We start from the raw sequence: 24,847 nt of genomic DNA, 5'->3' as shown, positions 1-24,847 counted from the left end.
TCAGATCCCAGGTGCAGACCCACACCACTTGTCAGCCATGCAGTGGCAGTGACCCACATATAAAGTGGAGGAAGACTGGCACAGATGTTAGCTCAAGACTAATCTTCCTCAGCAAAGCAAAAAGGTGGGGGGCGGGGGGGGGTAGTGCCCATCAAGAAGGCAGATTCCATTACAACCCAGATGCAAGTTCAACAGAACTGTCTGGACATTATTGCTGTTATTGCCATCACCAGAGGCCCTTCAAATCAGGTAAAGATAGTTCGGTACAGGAAATCATTTCAGTAAGGTTGTTGAAAGCAATATTCAGAGGTTCTGTTTTACTTTTAAATACTAACAACCCAAAAGAACATAATTTCCTGATTTCCTACTATGACAAACAGCCCGTTATGGCAAGGTAGTACCAAGTTCAAAACTCAGGAAGTATATTAATAAGCACTAAAACAAGTTTCCCAATACTATCACCATTGTTAAGATTTTTTGTCTTTAAAATATCTTTATTTTACTTCATACATGATTAATCATTTAATTAGATATAAAAATCTAAGTTAAAAATAATTTTCCCGGGGCCAGCCCAGCAGCGCAGTGGTTAAGGTCACACGTTCTGCTTCAGCGGCCCAGGGTTCACCGGTTCAGATCCCGGGTGCGGACATGGAACCACTCATCAAGCCATGCTGTGGCAGACATCCAATATATAAAGTAGAGGAAGATGGGCTTGGATGTTAGCTCAGGGCCAGTCTTCCTCAGCAAAAAGAGGAGGATTGGCAGCAGATGTTAGCTCAGGGCTGATCTTCCTCAAACAAACAAACAAATAATAATAATAATTTTCCCTTAGGATTTTGAAGGCATTGCTCCACTGTTAAGATTCTAACTTCTGAGGCCAGCTCTGTGGCCAAATGGTTAAGTTTGTGTGCTCTGCTTTGGCGGCCCATGGTTTCTCTGGTTCAGATCTTGGGCGCAGACCCAGCACCGCTCATCAGGCTATGCTGAGACAGCATCCCACACGCCACAACTAAAAGGACCCACAACTAAAATATACAACTATGTAATGGGGGGCTTTGGGGAGGGAGGGAGGAAGAAAAAGAAGGAGCCAGAAAGGGCAGACTTGGTAGCTTATCCAAAAAAAAGCTACTAATGAGTAATAGTTGGCCACTGCCTTATTTTAAAAAAAATATATATATCTCTCCAATAAAATCTAACTTCGAAAAAAAAATGGGGGCTTGCCTGGTGACATAGTGCTTAAGTTCGCGTGCTCCACTTGGGTGGCCTGGGGTTCATGAGTTTGGATCCCAGGCACGGACCTACACACCACTCGTCAAGCTATGCTGTGGTGGCATCCCACATACAAAATAGAGGAAGACTGGCAACAGATGTTAGCTCAGGGCCAATCTTCCTCACCAAAAAAAAAAAAAAAAAAAAGATTCTGACTTTTCTCTTCAATTGTTCAAAATAACTAAAGGCACTTTCCAGGGAAGGTCACTAGATAAAGAATGACTTGTAAGAACTGAATGTGGACAAATCATGAGTTAGAGTAGATCAAGGCCCTGTGTCTTCCACATTACAACCATCACAGTAGCTCATTTACTAGATAACCTTAACCTGGGTGTAAAGTAAGGGAAATAGAAAGTTGTGAACAATTAAAAACCAAAATCAGATGAGAAAAACTGGTTGCAAGCTGACATACTGAGTTGAGTCAAGATTATGATACAATCGCAGAGAACCACAGAGTTGAGCCACCCTTATCAGAGGGCTTTTAAAAAGTGAAAAACAAGTATTCTTTGGGCTCAAGAGCAGATTTCTAAGTCCAAAGATATTCCACAAACGCCACTAGTAGACAAATTGCAAGATACACAAAAGGAACTCATCAATAAGTAATAAGCATTCCCTCCACTGCTCAACTGCATATAGGTATTAATAAGTACACTAAGATTCTTGACTAACCCAGGTCACCTGTACAGTCAGCAATAAACCTGAATCTAGAAGTCTCAACTCCTAGGATAAGTCCTCGACTTGAAAATTATGCCATTTCCAATACCTGCTTCCCTTCCCACCAGTTTGATAACATCCTACAAATCAAAACCATGTTGTCTTACCAGTTTTTAAGTAGGGTTACAAATCCGATTCACAACCCTACCGAGAATTTTGTCAAATTATAAACCCAGGCCCACCCAACATTAACTGAGTAAGAATTCCCAAGTATGGGGCCCAGGCTCCTGCAGTTTGACACGGCTCCTAGGTGATTTTAACACAGAATATATAACTCTAACTCAAAACCTTTGGTCTAACAAAGAACTGATGACAATCCCCATTCAGACTGATGACATCTGAATCAACATAATTACAGACAACTAGGACAAACAGCAATACAGCTTATTCACGTAGGAAATCTACAGACTACATCTTACACGTTTCGAAGACATGGGGAGTAGGGGAGATTTTCACTTGTTTTAACTACACTTAGTTACATTTGCAATGGAGTCTAGATAAAGAACGTTACACATATTATCTCACTTCATCCTCCATCAACCATCTGGGAGTGGGTATTGTTATTTCCTCTTTACAGAGAAACAAGTGTGAATTACTGAGGTTAGGTAACTTGTTCAAGGCCATATAGCAAGCAAGTTGAGGAGCCCAGATACAAATCCAGCTTTGTCTGACATGTACTCTGTTACTCTCATATTTACTATTTGTTTACCTAAAAGACTCATTTTTGTCTTCCTTCAATTTACAATAAGCACGTATTACTTTTGTAATTAAAAAAATATTATCTTGCTGCACTCACTTTAAAGTACACCACACTAGATTTTTCAATAAATAACACGACAATTAGCTTTGGAAAAAATAAAGTCAGATTCCTGTATGACAAACCAAATCCAGAAATACGTCCCAGATGGATTCAAGAGATAATTGTAATAAATGAAACCACAAAAAGAACAAAAGGAAAACATACATATAATTTCATCTTGAGATAAGTACAGCCATTTTTATAGGAATCCAAGAAAAAGCAGAATCCATAAAAGTTCAACTACAGAAGAATCAAAGCCTTCTACATATTTACAAGAAAAAAAAGTTTAGATTCAATGAAAAGACTGGGGGAAGCATCTACAACATGACATTACTTTAACAAAAGTAAAGGCAATATAACAGCGGTCAACAGACAGTTACACAAAAAGGAAGTTACACACACAGAAAGTTACACAAAAACAAGGCCCAAATGATAAACATTTTTAAATGTTTAATCATCCTAGCAATCAAAATAATGTACATTTAAAACAGGATACAGTGACACTTTCCACCAATAAATCAGCAAAGGATTATAAAATTATAAGAAGTGGTGCTAACCAGCATCAAGGGTGACATCCCCAGAGTCTGCTGCTGGCAGTGAAAATTGGCACACCTTTCTGGAGCACAACTTGGCAGTAAGTAATAAAAGTCCTAAAATTGTGCCTACCCTTTGACCCTACAATTCCAATTTCAGAAATTACTCTTAAGAAAGAACCATGAATGAGAAAAAAAGATTTAACTTCAAGAATGTTCACACTAAAACATTACAAAGTATACCACTTAATACATTACATCTCTGTACTATGCTGGCAGCTACAGTGTGACAGGTACTCTTATATTGTATTAGTAGGAAGGTAAACTGAAAAGTAATTTCCCATTTTAACAAAAGACTTAAAAATGTTCACATCCTCGACTCAGCAATTTCACTTTCTAGGAATGTATTCTATGTAAACAAAGATTTGTATTACAAAGATATAATCGCCACAGCATTCTTTATAATAGCAAAAAAAACCATTATAAATTAAATGTCTAAGATTAGCAGCAAGGTGAAATAGTATGATAAATCCATGTCATTAATATGACTATCATGCTGTCAATAAGCTTTTCAATCATTTTAAATAAAAAGGGAAAATGTTCACAGTATAATGTTAAGTTGCAAAATACAGATTCCACTGTATGGGGGCGAGGGGGAATAAGGTCTTCAGACGGATTTTGCTAAAGTATCTTCCTGGAAAAGTCAACTTGATGGTGCCTAGAATGTAAACTAATTTCTCTACGGTTTTGATTTCTCAAGAAAATACGTTTATTTTAAGGTACAGAGGCATAGAAGTGCTCTCATTTGTGCCCTAGGGCTCCCTAGGAAAACTGAAGTAAAAGTCTCTAAGCCATACATAATAATCAGCTTTATGACCCGGGCATCCTACTTCACCCTTCATGAGTGAATTCAACTTGAGACTTCAGTTTTGCGGTCCCTTTGTTATCACCAACTTTCTGATCCATCAGGTCTCCTAACTTCACAATTCCTGTCCTTCTTGACTCATGTGCTCCTTATCCTTTTTTAACTCATAAATTAATGGGTTGAAGTAGATGACCTCAAAGATCCTTTCAGATTCTAGGACCCCAATGACTTACAACTGCCCTGCACACAGAAAGCACATACATACTCATTTTATTGGGAGAGAAAATATTACCAACATATCAATTCAAGGCAGAAAGGCTATCCCCAAGACCTGATGTTTCACTTTCAAGATTCAAGCATAATGCTCTCTCTTTTTTTTTTTTAAAGATTTTTTTTTTTTTTTCCTTTTTCTCCCCAAAGCCCCCTGGTACATAGCTGTATATTCTTCGTTGTGGGTCCTTCTAGTTGTGGCATGTGGGATGCTGCCTCAGCATGGCTTGACGAGCAGTGCCATGTCCGCGCCCAGGACTCGAACCAAGGAAACACTGGGCCTCCTGCAGCAGAGCGCACGAACTTAACCACTCGGCCACGGGGCCAGCCCCCATAATGCTCTCTTTTAAGGCCCCTCCTTAATTTTCCATTGAATCCATTAGTAATAGTTAGGGTCCTCATCAATTATTTTCTCCATTCTAAGCCACGGTGCTTTTATAGTTTACAGCTCTACTTCAGAAATAAAGAAAAGAAGTCATGCTGAGAAGAGTAAGGCAAGGTTGGGAAAAAACCCAGGATACAAAAAGATTTTATTAATCTGGAATATCTAAGCAGATGAAATTTAAGAGAGACAAAGGCAAAGTTCAGCACTTAGATCCCAAAACTACATGGAAATAATTTAGTTTAGTAATAGCATGCACACACACACACACACAGTTGTGATTTCAGCTGATTATAATTTCACTGAGTCAGGAATATACGACTGTTTAGAAAAAAAAACTACCACCTTGTTTTCCTGTTGTTTTTTTAACAAAGTACAGTGTCAAACACGAAGGAGTAAAAGTTGCTCTCTGTACTCTCTCAGACAACACCATATATTGAGTACTGAATGCTGTGCTCAGTGCCACACTTTAAGAGGGACATTAACAAAGTAAAGGGAAGGCAGAGGACTAAGAAGTTGGTGAGGAGATTTGAAACTGCCAAATAAACATCTGTAGGAAACGAGAATACTGAGCCTGTGGAAGGGAAGACCTAGGAAAAGTACGGCAATCTCGATGACCACAGAGGCCTCGCAGAATGAAGCAAATCAGTGAAGCCGGCAGGTAGAGACTTTCGCAAGACAGAGTGCACTTACCATCTAAGGGAGATCGCTGCCATCAGAAACGTGAGCTCTGTATCTATCACTGAATCCTCTAATTTTTTTCTCAAGAAAAGCCAGAAATACAGATTTTTATGTGAAATCTTCCCTTTTCTAAAAGTTGGCTCCTAATTTAAGTTTTTGTGTAAGTTGGGCAGCCAAACGATATGTACACGGGCCTCATCTGATCCATGCGCACCAGTCTGCAACTCATGTCTTGGGGAAACGTGACGGCTAGCTTCCAGCATCTGAAGAACTGTCATAGGGACTAGGAATATACTTGTTCTATACGACCCTAAAGGGTGAAAATCACAGAGAGGCAAACTGCAGCTCAAAAAGGAAAAGCCTCCTAAAAACTAGTCTACAAATTAGAATGGGCTGCCCAGGGAGGGTCACTGCAAGTATCTAAATGCGCACGGGTCAGTAAATATCACTGGCCAGTTCAAGAATTCCGCCTCTTACTATATCTAGCCTTGGTCAAAAAACCAAGCCTCCCCAACTCAGTTTTCTTTCCTACCTTCCTTCACCCTCAAAAAAAGGAATATTGAGGGCCCAGCCCCATGGCCAAGTGGTTAAAGTTTGGCATGGTCTGCTTCAGCGCCAGCGTTAACCAATTCAGATCCCAGGTGTGGACCTGTCCCACTCATCAAGCCATGCTGTGGCAGCCTCCCACATACAAAAATAGAGGAAGACTGGCACAGATGTTAACTCAGGGCTAACCTTCCTCAAGCAAAAAAAAAAGAGGAAGATTGGCAATGGATGTTAGCTCAGGGCAAATCTTCCTCACCAAAAAACCCAAAAAAGGAATACTGAGGCCGGCCTCATGGCACAGCAGTTAAGTTCAGTGCGCTCTGCTTCGGTGGCTCAGGTTGGTATCCTGGGTGTGGACCTACACACCGCTCATCAAGCCATGCTGTGGCGGTGACGCATGTACAAAATAGAGGAAGACTGGTACAGATGTTAGCTCAGGGCAAATTTTCCTCAAAAAAAACAAATAAAGGAATATTGTAACATTTAGCCTCCTATCTCCCAGAGTTACTGTAAAGATCAAAATCTATGTGAGAAAAAAATATATGAAAGTACTATATGACAGCAAAGAACTATAGTAACTTAAGACATTATTGTAATCTACCATCATAATGCATTTATGTATGTCTTCTCTCTCTTATTTTACAGGCTAAGGGCATAATCCCAATCTAATTCATTTTTTATTCCTCTCTCAGTGAATCAAATATTTGTTGAAAAAATGCTTAAAAGGAAGTTGGAGATGAGGGTTAAAATAATGACAATATAAGAGGATAGGATAACAGAGAAAACAGTCAACAAAGTAAACATCCAGGATGTTAATCATTACTATCACTGACCAGTCTAAAAGGTATTGGCACAGTGAAATGGAGGAATATACAAAAGTACTGACGTGTGCAAGGGGGTGAGCCTTAGAGCAGGCCCTGGCAAACTACAGCCAGCTTCGTATTTTCTAAATAAAGTCACATTGGAACACAGCCCTGCTCACTCAGTTATGGACTGTATGTATGTCTTAATGTATGTACATATTGTATATATATTATGTACATGCTACTCTATTGTATATTGAGAGGATATATATATTATATATATATTATATTATATATAAGACATACATAAATGCATTATGATGGTAGATTACAATAATGTCTTAAGTTACTATAGTTCTTTGCCGTCATATAGTACTTTCATATATTTTTTTCTCACATAGATTTTGAGGCATGTACATAATATATATACAATAGAGGAGCATGAACATAATATATATACAAGATAGTATATTGAGAGGATAGGATAACAGAGAAAACAGTCAACAAAGTAAACATCCAGGATGTTAATCATTACTATCACTGACCAGTCTAAAAGGTATTGGCACAGTGAAATGGAGGAATATACAAAAGTACTGACGTGTGCAAGGGGGTGAGCCTCTAGAGCAGGCCCTGGCAAACTACAGCCAGCTTCGTATTTTCTAAATAAAGTCACATTGGAACACAGCCCTGCTCATTCAGTTATGGACTGCATGTATGTCTTAATGTATGTACATATTGTATATATATTATGTACATGCTGCTTTCAACCTGCAATAGCAGAGCTAAATAGTTGCAAAGCTTAAAATCGTTACTGTTTTGCCCTTTACAAAAAACTGTGCCTACTTTTTTTTTTTAAGAATGTAGTTGGCATAGCTTTTTTATTTTATTTTATTTAATTTTATTTTTTGAGGAAAATTAGCCCTGAGCTAACTGCTGCTAATCCTCCTCTTTTTGCTGAGGAAGATTGGCGCTGAGCTAACATCTGTGCCCATCTTTCTCGACTTTATATGTGAGACACCTGCCATAGCATGGCTTGCCAAGCAGTGCATAGATCCACACCCAGGATTCAAACTGGTGAACCCCGCCCCACCTAAGCAGAACGTGTGAACTTAACCGCTGTGCCACCAGGCCGGCCCCTTGCCTACTTTTCTATAAAAGTGCTCTCACGTTACAAACCACAGAGCTGGCTGAATGCTGAGACCTAGTTCATCTACCTACGGCTCTATCCCTGGGATTCTAATGGGTCATTTTGGTGCATGTGATTAAAATCATACATTGAACATTATAGCCTAAGTGTATGGGAGGTAAATATGTCACTAAATGGAGTCTCCATATTCCTCTTATCTACTCAAGATCACAAAATTTTTAATCCTGCTTCTTTCTACCTAGTAACTTCACCAAAGAGATCTGAAAAATTCCAAGTATACAAAGTGTGTGGGACTGGTTCAGGCAGGAAAAGATAACGCTTATAGTGAGCTTACCTCTGACCCTCCTGAGTTCTCAAACTCAGTCTGCCTGAGCTCCACTATGTTCATGGAACCTACCAATATGTGCAAAATCCTTTCTTTCCTCTTACTTAGTTACCTTATCATTACAGGGTTTCAAAAGAAACAATTACTGAAAATTAAGAGGAAACAAAAATAAAATGGAAATAAATACGTTAACAGTTTTCTGAGCTAAACTTAATATCCAGCAGAAATTAGTGCAGTTTTAGGACTTTATGAAAGGTTCACACTCCTCACCTCTCTCTGAAGGAACTATACGCAAAGACATTCAAACCTCTACCAAAGTAGATCTGGAGGAATCTTCATTTTTCTCCTAATATCTGACTCTACTTCTACTTCCAGCAATACTTCCAACCCTCCTCCAACACACACCACTGCCACCGACGTCATTCCTGCACCACCCTCCAGTGACTTTTCACACAACAGCTGGCCTAATGCCCGAGGAAAAGGGCATGTCCTTATCTAGTCCCCAGACATTCTTCTGATGACTTCAAACCATCCTTTGAACCTTCCCCTCTCTCCTAGAAGTCCCCTTCTCAGGCTTAATCTTGCTCCTGACTCATTTCTCTCTAACCTGTTCATTTAAAGTCATCTTACTCATAGGTTAAAACTCTGCGGCCTAATCATTAAAAGATTCCAACTACAGAGCAAAAAGTTAATGCCAGTTTTTTCCTCCTAGAAAAGCAAGGGGTGGGGGAATGAAGACACATGCTTAGTATGTGTGCCCCTTGAGGGCACTGACCATATCTTCAGGTATTAAATAAATAATGTTTCAAGCCTTCTGAAGATGCACAACTCTGATTTTCTTTCAGAAAGCATTTTAGCTGGTTTCTCTTATATTTATGAGTACTTTTGACTCCTCAGGCTCCCCACAGGCAGAAGATCAGGAAATTCCCACAGAATAGGCTATTTTTAACACACCATTAGAGTTGAAGAAGATGGTTTTCCTTTCATTGCAAAATATTTAAAAGTCTCCCTGCTAAAGAAGTTAAGAACGCCTAGCTTCACTCAAGACTATCGAGGCCCCACAGGTTACTACCCCAGTCACTCCCGAAACAGTTATAATACCTGTATCCAGGGGCCAGCCCCGTGGCCGGTGGTTAAGTTCCCACGCTCCCCTCTGGTGGCCCCAGGTTTTGCTGGTTCGGATCCTGGGCGTGGACCTAGCAGGCTCATCAGGCCATGCTGAGACAGCATCCCACACAGCACAACCAGAAGGACCTACAACTAGAATATACAACTATGTACTGGGGGGACTTTGGGGAGAAGAAGAAGAAGGGAAAAAAAAAGATTGGCAACAGACGTTAGCTCAGGTGCCAATCTTTAAGAAAATAAAATAAAATTACTGTATCCAGAGTGCAAGAGTAATTGAGTAAAGCAGGGGGAAATGCGGACAGCCTAGTGACTAACACACACAGATTTTTAAAAGCGGAGAAAAGATGAGGAGCCCAGCCTTCAAAAGTGAAGCTACGTAAACTGGAGGAAGAACAGGACAAAGTCAGGAGAAGAAATGCTAAAAATGCCTCAAGTAAATCACATATGGGGGAAAAAAATGGACATGTGTTGTCCTGCGTTTCCTCCTCCTCCTCCTCCAAAGGTGCTGAACCAAAAGAACTTAGAAATTTTGAAAAGGCAAAAGAACCAAAAAAAAGCCCAGGTTGGGGGGCGGAATCCACCAAATTCAAGTCTTCTGAGAGCCACAGATACCTAAAAAGGAACTAAACCACGGGCTCAACGTGGAGAAGAGAGAAATACTCTCCGCAGCCAGTCAGCCCTGCCTGATTTCCAAAGGGCTCCAGATTGGTTCCGGTCGGGTCACTAGGCTAAGGTTTCAGCGGGGCAGACATGCCCTTGGCAGCCCGTCTCCTGCCCTAGCAGCGCTAGGCCCATCGCTACAGAGCCTGGGCGCCAGAGCCGCACATGCAGCGAGCAGCGGCACCTGGACCCTCGGACAGGAAGTGGCCGCTCCGGCTGTGGGCTCATCATGAAAGGAGGGGAGCCTGGGGAGAGAGCCGAGGAAGAGCAGCTGCAAGAGCCTGTCTGAAGGCAGCGCCGAGCAGATGTGGAGTGCGTGTCGGGGAAAACGGGAGGGGGCAGTCCGGGGCTGCCCCTGCGTCCAGAGAAGATGCTCGACACACGCAGCCGGACCAACTCAAGGGGCAAGGGAAGAGTGGAGGGTTTTAGGGCGCAGACCAGGCTGCACAGCTGAAGCCGAGCTCCCAGAAAAAGGAGTGAAGGTGGGTGCGAGGCACCCCAAACTGGGGCCACGGGGGCGTGTGAGGGTGGAGGGGCCGTGTTTAGAGCCCCACGGAGACCCGTTAACCCTCCTCGCTGGAGGCTAAGGCCCTGGAAATCTCTCCCCAAGCCCCCGAGACGTCCGGGAGGCCTGCTCCGCGGCTGCACGCCCGCGCCCGCTGGGCAGCAGCTCCCCGCGAGCTCCCGCGGCCCCGGCACGGCCGGACCCGTCCCGCCCGCCCGTTGCCGGCGCGTGGGGCGAGCCCGGGATCCCTACCGCGAGCGCCTTCCGGGCCGCCGCGCCAGCTGCTCGGGGCTCCCGCCGCCGCCAGCAGTCCTACCAGCTTCCAGCTCAGGGACGAGCCGCCGCCGCCTGCGCGAACCCCGGCTCCCCGAGCGCCGCTCTCGCCGCCTGCCGCCCGCCTTCCAGGCCGCGCCGGATCCTCCGCTCCCCCTGCCGGCGGGCAGCCATTTCCGACAAGCGACTGCGGAACTTGCCGAAGGGCGCTGGGCCGGAAATGGCCGAACCACGGCGCTCGGGAGCGGGGGGGGGCTGGCGGGACGCCAGGCGTCCGAGGCTTTCCGGACGGCTCCCGAGGGGCCGCCGACCGCGGGCTCCGCCGCCGGGCTCGCCAGGCTCCGGGAGCGGCGGCGCCGCCGGGGATTGTGGGAACGGCGGGCGGGGGCGACGGCGAGCGGGGCGGCGGGAGGAGCGACCGCGGCGGCCGCCTGCTCCCTCCGCCCGCCTCCTCCGGGGCCGCTCCCCCTCAGCGGGACCTCTTGAGGGGACGTCGAGGACGCTCCCCGCGGGTCTGCGCCTCCGCCGCGAAATCCAAGGCTGAACAGAAGCCCGTCCGCGAAGGGAAGGCCTCCCTAGACGCGCCCACCGGGCTGCAGCCGGGCTCTGGCCTTCCGAAACCCTGTGACAACGAGGAGGCAGAGGCCGGCGGCAGGAATGCTTAAGGGAGACATCCCGGGGCTTTGTAAAAACAAAGGCTTAATCCAGTGGTGTGGCACGATCAACCAAAACTAGGAGGAACAAGGAAAACCGTTTGAAATACTTAAGAGCCAACCCCTGGGAACCTAAAAGTGCACTTATTCTACAGTCCCAAGAGACGTGACTACTTCCACACTTAAGAGTCAGGCCAGACTTTTTGGATAACTGAAACCATGGGGGTGGGCGAAGGAACTCTTCATCCTAAAAGGCACAGCTGATCATTATTGTTAGGAATGAGTTAAACACATTATTTAAAATCTAGAAGTGTAATTTAAGATGAAGTTTGCTTCAGCGTATTTTTTTTACACGTTTTTAATCCCCAAAGGGCAGGGGTCCTAATCAGGGAACCGAAAACACACCAGGACCTGGAGCAGCGAGGGAGGGCCAGGGGCTGGCTCCTATCCCTGCGCTTGGGTGGTCTCCTCCTTCAGACGAACTGCACCCCCGAGCCGGCTCCACGGCTGCCCTCCCGCATCCACACGCCCTTCCTGGTGGACCCAGGCCCACGCTCTGGCTAGGAGGCCGCCACAGCACTGAAGATCGATTAGTTTCCCTCAGGGGACAGTTTGGGCTAAGGATTCCGTGGTTGCAAAACAAAACTTTAAAAAACCTAGCAACCTGGTTTTTCAGAGCACACTCATCACTCCAAACCCATCAGCCCCTCCTCTTTGTGACCTTGCTTTTTCTTTTCTCTTTCCTGACATCTCCCCACTCTCCTCTCTCCTACTTTCCCCTCACACCTCACTCTTAGCTCTCCTTTCCCTTTATTACTATGAACAGACCTAAACGTTCAAAATCTTATCACCATCATATATGTGCAAAAACAACCGCTTTCTAACTTTTACCAATTTCGTTGAGCAAAGTAAGAGGGAAGCAAATTTTTAAAAATCAAAAACATTCCAAGAAATGAAAATGGGGGAAACTGTTGCCCAAATATCATGAATAGCCTACAGTTATCCTCTTTTTTTTTTTAAGTTCATCTTCTTGGCTCTCCTCCAGAGGTCTGTGGCAGCAGGCAGAAATCTGGCAGTGTGGGAGGAGACAACAGACGCCCAGAAGCAGCAGTAAGAATTACCAGGTGTTGGTTCACCTCCACACTGACAAGAGAGGACCTGCTACCTGGAGGACTCAGCTTAAGTGTCTTCTTATACATCTGAGCGACTTAACACATTGCTGCCCCTAACGTCGATTTATTTGATTGTAACGATAGTCAAGCTTTAGGAAGAAAAAGGATTGCCAACCAAAATTTGGCATACCCCTGACTTCACTGCTCACCACCCTCCTCCTTTGAATCTTGTAAGCCTGTCTGCTTCTCCGTCTTCCTGTCAACTGGTCTAGCTCAGTCTCCTCTTCTGGCTCCTGTTCCTTCTCTTCACTCCTAAGAGGTGTTCACTGCAAAGATATGACTTGGGCTACTTTCTTTTTCCTCTCCAGACTCTCTTCCTTGCCATTTCAATCAGCTTGTTTGCATCCTCTCCACCTCTAAGCAGATCCCTGACTGCGGCACTCCAGTCCCTGTTTTCCAACTGCACTCCAGACATTATCACATCGTCATCATCCTATTAATACATACTTTATGAATACTTAATTGCCAGGCAATAAGCTAAACCCTTTATAGGCATTGTCTCATTTTACTTCTTACAGGGAGGTATCAGCTTATAGAAAGAGAAGTAAGACACGAAGAGGATAAATAAAGAGGGTGCCCAAGATCACAGAGTGAGGTGCAAGTACAGAGGGAACTCCAAGTCTTCAAACTTCAAAGCCAATCTGGTTGTCTCACCAGGACCTTAAACTTAATATATTCCACACTGAACTCATCTTTATCCCTTCCTCCTTTGCTCTCCTCAAATGTCCTTATTTAGAATAGTGTTACCTTTATCTTTCCTAACACAGAAACTCAAAACTTAGCACCCTCCTTGACTTCTCTCTTTAGCCCACATTAAATCCTTTCCAAGACTTAAAGCCTTTACCTGTAGGATCTCCACCATCCCTCCTCTGCAGTCCCACACCTACTTCCCGGGTTCGGGGCCTCATTACTCCTCTCCTGGACTATCACCTTAATACAGGAGTCCCCCCTTACCAGTGGGGATTCGTTCCAAGATCCCCAGTGGATGCCTGAAACTGCAGATAGTACCGAACCCTACATACACTATGGTTTTTCCTATACACGCATACTTATGAAAAAATCTAATTTATAAATGAGGCACAGTAAGAGATTAGCAACAATAACAAATAATAAAATGGAACAAGTATAACACTATACTGTAATAAAAGCTACCATAGATCTTAGCAACTTCAGCAAACGATTTTTTTTCTTTCCTTATTAAGTCAAGAACTTTCACTTTTTCACTTAAGGGAAGCACTTTACAGCTTCTCTTTGGCATATCCGAATTGCCAGCGTCACTACTCTTACGCTTTGGGGACATTAGTAAAATAAAGGTTACTTGAACACAAGCACTGCAATACTGCAACAGTCCATCTGATAACTGATGGCTACTGAGTGACTAACAGGTGAGTAGCATATACAGCGTGGATACGCTGGACAAAGGGATGATTCACAATCCTGGCAGGATGGAGCAGGATGGTGCGAGATTTCATCATGCTACTCAGAACAGCACACAATTTAAAACTTATGAATTGTTTATTTCTGGAATTTCCCATTAAATATTTTCAGACCGTGGTTGACCACAGGTAACTGAAACTGTGAAAAGTGAAACCACAGATAAGGGGGGACTGCTATACTGCAACTTGTGGCTTGGAAAATACAATGACATTCACAGTAGCTCTCCTCAAGAAAGCAAGCCAGGGCAACAAGATACAGTGAAGCTAGCCTTCGCTGATCTCTCCAGATTGTGACCTTTTACAGCACTTATAGTCTCTACTTTGCATTTTGGCACTTAATCGAAATACTTTCGCGTTGTTATTTAATAGTTATATATGTAGATCTTTATCCGATTCAAGAAAGCAGAGAAGAGCAGAAACCAATGCCTTTGGTACCAAACAGCAGGAGCAGCAGGCTGCTCTCTAGAGCACAGAGGGACTCAGCAGTGCCCAGTCTCTTTTTTTCCGGTTCCAAATTTTAAATTCCCAGAAAAAAGACATGATTGGCCTGGATTGGGTTCCGTGTCCACCCCTCGATCAATCAGCTTTGGCCAAGCAGCAGGTCAGCCTTGGAGCCTCTCCTGTAAATAGGGCTTGTTCCCAGAAAAGAAGGAGGCATACGCTATTCATTCATTTGTTCGTTCATTCATTCCATCAACGGATAGTTGAGCACCTATCAAAATATATGCAAAATGTTTAAAACATGACCCTGCCCACATACCATGAAAGTCACAACATAAAAAGATAAGAAATCAGGGCCAGCCTGGTGACACAGCGGTTAAGTTTGCATGCTCCACTTCAGTGGCCTGGGGTTCGCCAGTTCGGATCCCAGGCACAGACCTACATACGGCTTATCAAGCCAAGCTGTGGCATGTGTCACACAAATAAAATAGACGAAGATGGGCACAGATATTAGCTCAGGGCCAATCATGCTCAGCACAAAAAAAAAAAAAAAATAGAGGATTGGCAGCAGACGTTAGCTCAGAGCTAATCTTCCTCAAAAAAGACCAAAAAAAAAAAAGATAAATTTCCAGATAAAAAGCATAACAATATTCACTCATTAGAGACCATCAATTCAATTAAATGGAATAGAAGATAATTCACCACACCATGTGTAAGCCTCTCATGGTAAAAGTAATCAGTAGCAATGTGTACATGTTCAACAAGTGCACAACAGCACCATTAGGAAGAGACAAAAACAGAAAACTACCCAAATGTCTATCAGCAGTAGACTAGATACACAAAGTATATGTATTCACGCAATGGAATCCTTTACAGCAATGAGAATGAATGCTGTACAAATATGCACAATATTGATGATTCTCACAAACAATGTTAAGTAAAAGAAACCAGACATGAAAAAGTATATAAGGTATGATTCCATTTACATACAGTATACAAACAGGCAAAACGAATCTGCCCTTAAAGAATAGTGACTAGAGGGGAGCAAAAGGGGCTACGTGGGTCCTGGTAATGCTGTCTCCTGAGCTGAGTACTGGTCACACAGGTACGTTCAGTTTGTCAAAATTCATCAACCTGTACACTTACCGTGTATGTCCTTTTCTATATGTATATTATGCTTCCATAAAAAGGTTTTTAAAATAAGTAATTAATGGTCAAAGCTAGGAGCCTTTAATCACCCTTGAACATTGTCACTATGATTATCCTAGAGTTGCCAATTATTGCCACTCCCACCTCCACCACTACACCACCTTCTTAGAGACCGTAAGCCATCAGCAGCTTTTGGAAAGAGCCACCATTCTTACCACATGGCCTCCAGCCCAAGCTGAGTGGACTTCCTCTCACCTGGAACCTTGGGAGCAGGACACTGTGAAGCTGAGTCAGGTGATGGAGAGTGCTTCATCTAATAAGTTGTATGGATCTGGGGGAAAGAATTTCTGGACATGTGCATAGTGATAAGCTGAAAAAGCTGGTCCGTAGAAAACAGAGCCAACCCACAGAAGGAAGCAAACAAACCTGCTGGAGATGGAAGGAGAAGACGCCTCAGAGGCTGCACACTTTCCAGCTCTGGAACGCATGTGTCCCAGCTGTCACTAGGTATCCATGAGATTGCTCATGTAGCCTTATTAATAAAAAAAGAAAAGCTTACTTACTTAAGCTGGGGTGAATAGGTTTCTGTTTGTGGCATGTATTATCTCATTTCATTCTTATAATAGCCCTACCCAGTAAGTACCGTTATGACTCTCATTTCACAGAGGAGAAAAGTGAATCCCAGAGAGGTTAAGTAACTTGCCCGAATCACACGCCTGGTAAGTGGTGGTGCTAGGCTTTGGACTGAAGCAGACTGGCTGCAAAGCCTGAAATCTTAACAACTATACTACACTGTAGTGCAAGAGAAATGCTGAAAATGGCAATGTGCATTGTGTGTTGCATTAATGGATTTAACAAAGACGTCTGATTCTGCCAAATGAGTTCAAATGTAGAATGATACAAAAGATTAAAAGATTGGCTGTCTAAAAAAGTTGATAACCACTTCTTTCTTTCAAAAGGGAACTACAATTTGAGTTGTAGATGTTAGAAAAATATAAAATGCATATAATGTGACAAATTACACTAAGCAAGATTGTGCTCTTATACCAGGAAATTGCTTACATTACAGATTTCAGCAAGATACTCTCTTGGGGGTCCCCACTGATTACCTACTTTTCCCAAAATGTTACTATCTGGGAGAAGAGCGTTTTAGTCCCATGGAAGGAGAAACTAATGATAAAAGTTACTTCAAGTCTTGGGGAGGGAGGTGCCAGTGGTCATATTCCATGATGACAGCTGCCAGACCCACAATCCACTCAGCAAGGCTTCTAGATCAGTCACAACCAAGCCATTGGTGTCCCCCAGCAACCTTCAAAAGGTATGACTCAGGAATTATCAGTAAGTTAAGTCACATGAGAACTTGCTGTATCTGTAATGCTTTGATTTTAAAGAAAGTGCTGACAGCCACTATTCAAGATCTTTTCTATATATAAATGATTGAGCAATTTTGTGGCTTATAATTAGAACAATGCATGACGATTTCTAGATTGTAGTCCCAAGGTTACTCTTCTCTTTGGTCCATCAATGCCAAAAAGACAAAAGGTCATCTCCTAAGGCTCCACGAATAGCACTCATTAGCTTGATAAATGGCTCACTCAGAAAGTCCTGACTTTGGTGTTACCTTTTAAAAGAGGCTGTTTTTAATCTAGCAAAAGGTGCGACAGTTTGGGTGGTCTGCAGATAATTTGTAGTAAGAACGCTGAGTTAACATCAGCTCCAAAACAAAGCACATACTTTTGTCAAAAAGGGATTTATTGGGGCCAACCCAGTGGCCTGGTGGTTAAGTTTGGCACCCTCCACTTCAGTGGAAGAGGTGTGGTTCCTGGGCACAGACCTACACCACTCGTCAGCAGCCCTGCTATGGTGGTAACCCATATACAAAATCGGGGAAGACTGGCACAGATGTTAGCTCAGGGCAAATCTTCCTCAGCAAAAAAACAGGATTTGTTAACTCATTATCTCATGTCATAGTACTCCCTACCTTGCCGTGTGGCTGTGAAAAATAAATTTTGTACTAGTTTCACATCAGGAAGCTTAGCCTGATTCAAACCTGTTTCTACATAAGACACCTAATCTACTTTGACCAACTAAGATTCCAAAAATTAGCTATTGTCCCTACAATATAATCTATCTGTCTCTGTCTCTAAGGTCCCTTCTTCCTTGGAGGGCCCTCTCTCCTGTAAGTTTTTATTCTCTGCCCACCACCCATGTCAGCACAGCTTTGCAGAGGCAGTCATGTTTGATGATCTTAGATATCAAAATACCGTCAAAATTTCCTAAGCTTGTTCCTGGACGTTCCAAATAATGATACAAATGTTCCCGAAGGCAAACACAGAGGCACCTAATGACATTTACCCTCAATTCTCCCAGCGCACAGCAAAAATGTGCTCAGTTAGACACAACATGCCACAACATGGCATGTCTGACGGTTTGAAGAACTTGGCATAATGAGAGCTATAGCCAGAGAAAAGAAGAAAAATTAGGTGGAACGTTGATGGCTGAGTTCCAATGTCACATTTATATGTAGCTCTATGACTCCAGAATTGTCCTTATAGCAAAAAAGTTATCCATAGATTCAAAAAATCAACTGCTCACTACTGTCACTTAAAAATGCCTCATGTAAACAAGGCATTTCAGGGAAAATGTCATAGAAGTACTTAAAGAACACCAATTAACTTCTTAGTTAACCAATTTGGCTGTAAAATCAAAACTGAAAGAGCAGTTCCAAAAGTAATTGCACTAAAAACTTTAAAAATATATATAACTTGTTAATAACATATAGAGTTTATGTATTAAAAAAAAGAAACACTAGTGTCTACCAATTAGATTTTCAAAAGGAAAATGTGTAGGTTTTAAGTCAATTCATGAAGGTTTGCAACAAGATTTTATTGACGAGAAAGTTTTTCTCTGTATTCCTAAATATTGCTCAAGAATAATTCTCAACCGAAATTGTGAGAGCATAATTCTAGTGGGACCCAGTCAATCCCAGAACAAAATAATCATTGATCCCTTCTCCAACCCAAGCTTTCAGCCTCACAAAGACTATGCCAAGGTCAAAAATGGGATCAAATGAAAATGGGACATTTCTACAAATCCATCAATTCTAGGGGCCAAAACTAAGAATCCAAAGCTTATGTCTAACAGATAGTGTTGGATATTTTATTGTCATGTAGAAAGGGACATGCATTATTATATCATGTAGGTTATGAAGAAAAGCATATCTCAAAAGTGAAATGATGGGGGCCGGCCCGGTGGTGCAGCGGTTAAGTGCACACATTCCACTTCGGCGGCCCGGGGTTTGCCAGTTCAGATCCTGGGTGCAGACATGGCACTGCTTGGCAAGCCATGCTGTGGTAGGCATCCCACATATAAAGTAGAGGAAGATGGGCACGGATGTTAGCTCAGGGCCAGTCTTCCTCAGCAAAAAGAGGAGGATTGGCGGCAGATGTTAGTTAGCTCAGGGCTAATCTTCCTCAAAAAAAATAATAAAGTGAAATGATGATTATTTAGAAAAAAGATAGTTGACATAAATGATGCAAATAATCCAAAAATATGTTAAATATATGTGGAATATATTAACTAAATATGAAAGTTCTTTAAAAGTTCAAATACTGCTATGCATTTGTATTACTTTTATGTACATTTAAGTCTGCTCAATAATGCAAATATGCAAAATAATGATGCTTAATACTTATATTTTATTTCATATTTATTTCACTTAATAAACATCTAAATATTAGTAGGAACACAAATAACAAAAAAAAAATCCACAAAAACTGATCAATTATTTGCCAACCCTGTGGCTTCCTTCTAGCTCATGAGCATAATTTTATAAAATTGCTATCTTTATGTATCAATCATTTAAATTTCTTCTTTTTTCACTTACTTTGACTGGACTATTTTGTTTTCCGCATGATTCTCATAGTCATCTCTAAAGGTACTAGGTCATTCCATGTCTGTCTCGGTGGTTCCTGAACAACTCTTTGTGGACCAAGATAGGACGAAGTTTTCATCAGTCCGCAGTTAAATGAGAAAAGCAAAGACAGGCTAGTGAGTTTTTTATAAAGGCAAATTTATTCAATTGAAATGACTGTCTTTTAAGACTATCTCCTTCCCCCTTTCTTGTGTTAAAATATGTTTTTGTGAAATGATGATGATGATAAATGGCTTTTTCTTTATTTTCCGTAGTTGACAAAATACCGAAACATCCCTATTTTGCCCCCACCACACACACCAGTTATTTTTTACTTTACTGGTCTATTAAATCCAAAATTCAGCTAACTACCAGTCTGTCTAACTACACCCCTTCATGGCATTTTAAAGTACAAGCCCAGACAGACACACACACACTCAAAAAATGTTTTTGGAAAGACTCCTATGGTAGCGAGCCTCCAAAATGTCCCCAGTGATCCCTGCCGCCAGGTATCCACACTCTTGTGCGCTCCCCCTCCCACACTGTACCAGGGTTGGTCTGTGTGACCAACAGAACCCAGCAAAGTGATGGTATGTCAATCTTGAGATTAAGTTAGACAAGGCATTTGCTTTCATCTTGGCTGCTCTCTCTTTCTTCAATCACTCTGGAAGAAGCTAGTGGCCGTCATGAGCAACAACACTATAGAGAGGCCCACTGCAGAGAGGTGAGGAACTGAGGCTTCCTGCCAACAGTCACATGAATGAGACTGGGAACAGATCCTCCAGCCCCAGTCCTGACGTCAGACGACTGCAGCCTTCTGTAGACCCTGAGCCAGAACCACCCAGCTAAGCCACCCTGAATTCCTGACCCACAGAACCTGGGAGACAATAAACAGTGTTTTAAATGACTGCCTTTGAGGTAATTTGTTAGGGAGCAAGAGATAACTAATGCAACTCCTGTATCCTTTTTCAGCAGCAAGGTGAACAACTCTCTAGCACAATAGTGCAATGCAGAAACTGCTCAACATGTATTTGTGCACATATTGGGAGAGAGAAAGGATCAGCAAGGACTGTGATCTCCATTACTCTGGCGTTAGTTTACTTACTCTGACTTTTTCCTTCTCTGTTGCTTTTTCTACTTTTCTCATACTGACCAGAATACTCAGTAAACTGAATAATCCATCTCTAGCAAGGACCAATTCTACAAGTTTGTAGGCTGAGTTAAATGAATCATTTTATGTAAACATGGTATTTTATGATATTTTAGAAATCTGGTAAATTTGTATTGACAGAATGCCTCACCTCAGCTGTCCAAATCTTTACTAGACCCACCCCTACCTCAACAAAGGAACATATCTCATGTTCACTGAGAAAACAGAAGCAACAGACATGAGCTCGTCTAAGTTCCCTCTTCCTACCTTTAAACCTATCTGTAAGTACTGGGGTGAAAAATTATTATTTTAGCAGCTGATGCCAGAGTTCCTCTTAGGGACAGAAAATGCCTCATTGAGGAAACTACCTTGATATGACACTTAAAGTATGGAAGAAGAAAGCTCAACTTACAATAAAACTGTGAAACAAAGAGAGAGCTAAACAAATCTACACTAAAAAAATAAATAAATAAAAAATAAAAGACCAAGAAAGAGAACAGAGGAAATGGGAGGGGAGTGAGGAGAGATGGGGCTCAAATAACAGTGTGGGAGGTTAAAGCTCGGGGAGAGAGTTCCAGTGATTCAGGAGCTGAAAGCATGTTTAAAATAGAAATATCTACTATTGGACGTTACAGAGTTTGTGTTGCTAAGAATATAAAACCTCCTAAGCCTTCAGTAATATCTGACACATGCACAAATGCCTTCTGTGAGTGATTTGGGGAAAAATGAAGGAAACAAGATGGGAGGAGGGGACAGGTCTGAATTCTACAACTGGGTCAGCCTGGAACTAAGGAATAAGAACATGGGAACTGAGTTACAGGTGAGATGAAGAATTTAGTGGAAGCAGAAACTCAAAAGCCAAAGAAACCATAAAATGAGCTCCCAGGATTAACAGAAATCTTGGAGTAGGCATTGAACTTCCTAATGGATGTAGAATGGAGACTAAAGCCAACTGTACTTAAATCTCAAAAAAGAATGCTACCTTAGCTGACATCTGAGTACGTACTCACAGATTCTTTTCTCCTCTCTTCTGGCCTTTGACAAAGAGAGGTCCAAAACTCAACACTCCATTTTTTAAAGTAACCTAATGTACCCTTCCTTTACACCTTGCTCCATCAATCATCCTCTTTGCTACATATAGTCAATATCCTCCCCGCTACAGGGATTTCCCCCCCTCTGCTTTTACAGGCTCAGGCCCCAAACTACCACCATCTTACAACATCAGCTTTGATGGTGAACTCAGAGAGGTTTTGATTTTGAATCCTTCTTCTACCATTTATTAGTGTTCTAACTTTGGGCATATTACTCAACCTCTCTACACTCTCTCAGCTACAATTTCCTCATCAGAAAATGGGGATAATATTAGCACTCACCTCATAGGAGTACTGTAAGGATTATCCTGGATAATGAGTGTAAATTGTTAGCCCAGTGCCTGGTAAACAGTAAGCCCTCATAACGTTCACTGCTATCATCATTATCATTCATTAAAATTCCTAAAAAAGTAATCTCTACTCTGTGTACAACTCCTCTACAACCACGTACTATTTAATCCCAAGAAGGCTGGCCCCTGCCAACCTCCTGACATTGCTTTCATTAAGGTACCCAGAGACTTCCTCATTCATGAATCCCAGTGAATCTTCTCAGGCCTCCTTTTGAAATTCTTCTCAGTACTTGGTAGTCCTGGTTGCTCACCTTCTTGAAATGGTCCAATCTTGGCTTCTCCTGACATTGCTCTCTCACCACACTTTCTTTTTTCTCCACCACCCTTTAGTTGGTAGTGTGCCCAGGATTCCACCCGGAGCCATCTTCTGTTCTCATTCAGCACTCACCAGGTGAATGCATTCATGACTTCGGCAGCCAAATCTCCGTCTCTAACCTAGACCTTTCTTCTGAGCTCTTGAGCCAAAACTGCCTGCTGGGTCTCTTACTCTAGGTTTTTTACAAACCCAGCCATCCAAACCACATTTATAGAGACTGTTAACAAAATCATTATTTTCACTACTTTCCCAGTTCTTTCCCTTTCCTAGTGATCATTTTCATCATTAACACCAGCTATTATCCTTCCATGTCTCCCTCGCCCACAGTGTTCAACTGGCTACCACGGCTTGACAATGCTTCCTTCCCCCAGAATCCTATGGCTCCTCTCAGTCCTGCTATATCCCTCCTGACCCCACTGTAGTTGAGAGGGGGCTTTCAAGTCACATAGGCCTGAGTTCAAATATTAACTATGTCACAAACTCACTATGTCTGTTCTTGGCCAAGTTACTTAACCTCTCTGACCTCAGGCTTTTGTGATAATTAAATGAGATACTATATGCCAAATGGCCAGCTGGTAGTAGGAACTCAGCAAACAGTCTCTTTCATCTCCTTCCTTCAGGTCTTCATCGTCACCTGGTATACTGCGAAATCCACCTACACTTGGTCTCTCTTGCCCTTTCTCAGACTTAATTTTTCTAGAAAATAAATCTGATGTTATCATCTTCTTACTTAAAAATCTTCAATATTTTCGGGGCCGGCCCCATGGACAAGTGGTTAAGTTCGTGAGCTCCACTTCGGTGGCCCAGGGTTTTGCCAGTTTGGATCCTGGGCACGGACATGGCACCACTCATCGGGCCACGCTGAGGCAGCGTCCCACAACTAGAAGGACCCACAACTAAAAATACACAACTATGTACCAGGAGGCTTTGGGAGAAAAAGGAAAAATAAAATCTTTAAAAAAAAAAAAAAACTTCAATATTTTCTTTTTTCCTATGGAACAAAGTCCAAATTCTTTAACATGATAAGTTCCAACTGCCTTTCTGGTCCCTTCTCCCTCAGCTCAGTTAATCTAAAAAACTGGCCATTCAGCAGCTACGTCATGTACACACTGGCTGACATCTCTGTACCTACTGATCCCTCTGTTTGTAATTCCCTTCTCATGCCCAAGTTCTTTTGTCCAAGCTTCTTCATCCCTCTCAAGACCTTCTTTAAAAGCTGTCACTTATAGCACAACAGAAGCTCAGGCAACGAAAGCACAAATAAGATCAAAAGGTTCTGCATAGCAAAGGAAACAATAAAATGAAAAGGCAACCTAAGGATTAAAAGAAAATATTTGCAAATCATCTATCTGATAAGGGGTTGATATCCAAAATATATTTAAAAAACTCCTGCAACTCAGTAGCAAAACAAACAAAAAGAATAGCCCAATTAAAAAATGGGAAAGGCCAGCCCCAGTGGCCTAGTGGTTAAGTGGAGTGGTTAATGCTCCACTTCAGCAGCCCAGGTTCAGTTCCCAGGTGCAGACTTAAACCACTCGTCAGTGGCCAAGCTGTGGCAGCAGCTCACATTCAAAATAGAGGAAGATTAGCCACAGATGTTAGCTCAGGGTGAATCTTCCTCAGCAAAAAAAAAAAGAGAGAGAGAAAAGACTTGAATAGACATTTTTCCAAAGTTGACATACAAATTGTCAACATGTACATGAAAAGATACTCACCATCATGAATCACCAGGAAATACAAATCAAAACCACGAAGAAATGTCACCTCACACCTGTTAGGATGGCTATTGTCAAAAAGACAAGAGGGGCCGGCCCGTGGCCAAGTGGTTAAGTTTGCACGCTCCACTTTGGCAGCCTAGGGTTTCCCCGGTTTGGATCCTGGGCGTGGACATGGCACTGCTCATCAGGCCATGTTGAGGCAGCATCCCACACGCTACAACTAGAATGACCCACAACTAAAAATATACAACTAAGTACTGGGGGGATTTGGGGAGAAAAAGCAGAAGAAAAAAAAAGATTGGCAACAGTTGTTAGCTCAGGTGCTAATCTTTAAAAGAAAAAAAAGACAAAAAGACGAGATAAGTGTTGCCAAGGATGTGGAGAAAAGGGAACCCTTATGCAATGTTGGTGGGAATGTAAATCGGTTCAGCCCTTATGGAAAACAGTATGAACATTCCTCAAAAAATTAAAATTAGAGCTACTATATGATCCAGCACCCCCTATTCTGATATCCACCCAAAGGAAATGAAATCAGTACCTCAAAGAGAGATCTGTACT

The 24,847-nt window shown here is 42.5% G+C and overlaps 1 long non-coding RNA gene across 3 annotated transcripts in view; it reads right to left on the bottom strand.

Moving 5' to 3' along the window:
- Positions 1-14,221: 14,221 nt before the first annotated feature.
- The window catches only part of LOC139082039 (uncharacterized), a 52,099-nt gene continuing 41,473 nt past the window's right edge, over positions 14,222-24,847 (bottom strand). The window contains exons 2-5 of one of the 3 annotated variants that reach the window (XR_011537704.1): positions 19,638-19,732; positions 16,178-16,283; positions 15,967-16,098; positions 14,222-14,873 (exon numbers count right to left, since the gene is read on the bottom strand). This is a non-coding gene — a long non-coding RNA (uncharacterized lncRNA). The remainder of the gene's footprint in view (positions 14,874-15,966; positions 16,099-16,177; positions 16,284-19,637; positions 19,733-24,847) is intronic. The other 2 variants (XR_011537702.1, XR_011537705.1) reach the window with 2 other exon arrangements.

This window comes from Equus przewalskii, chromosome 2 (genome assembly GCF_037783145.1).
Source record: "Equus przewalskii isolate Varuska chromosome 2, EquPr2, whole genome shotgun sequence".
In the NCBI taxonomy this organism is placed as follows: domain Eukaryota; kingdom Metazoa; phylum Chordata; class Mammalia; order Perissodactyla; family Equidae; genus Equus; species Equus przewalskii.
This window is presented reverse-complemented; position numbering and strand designations above follow the sequence as displayed.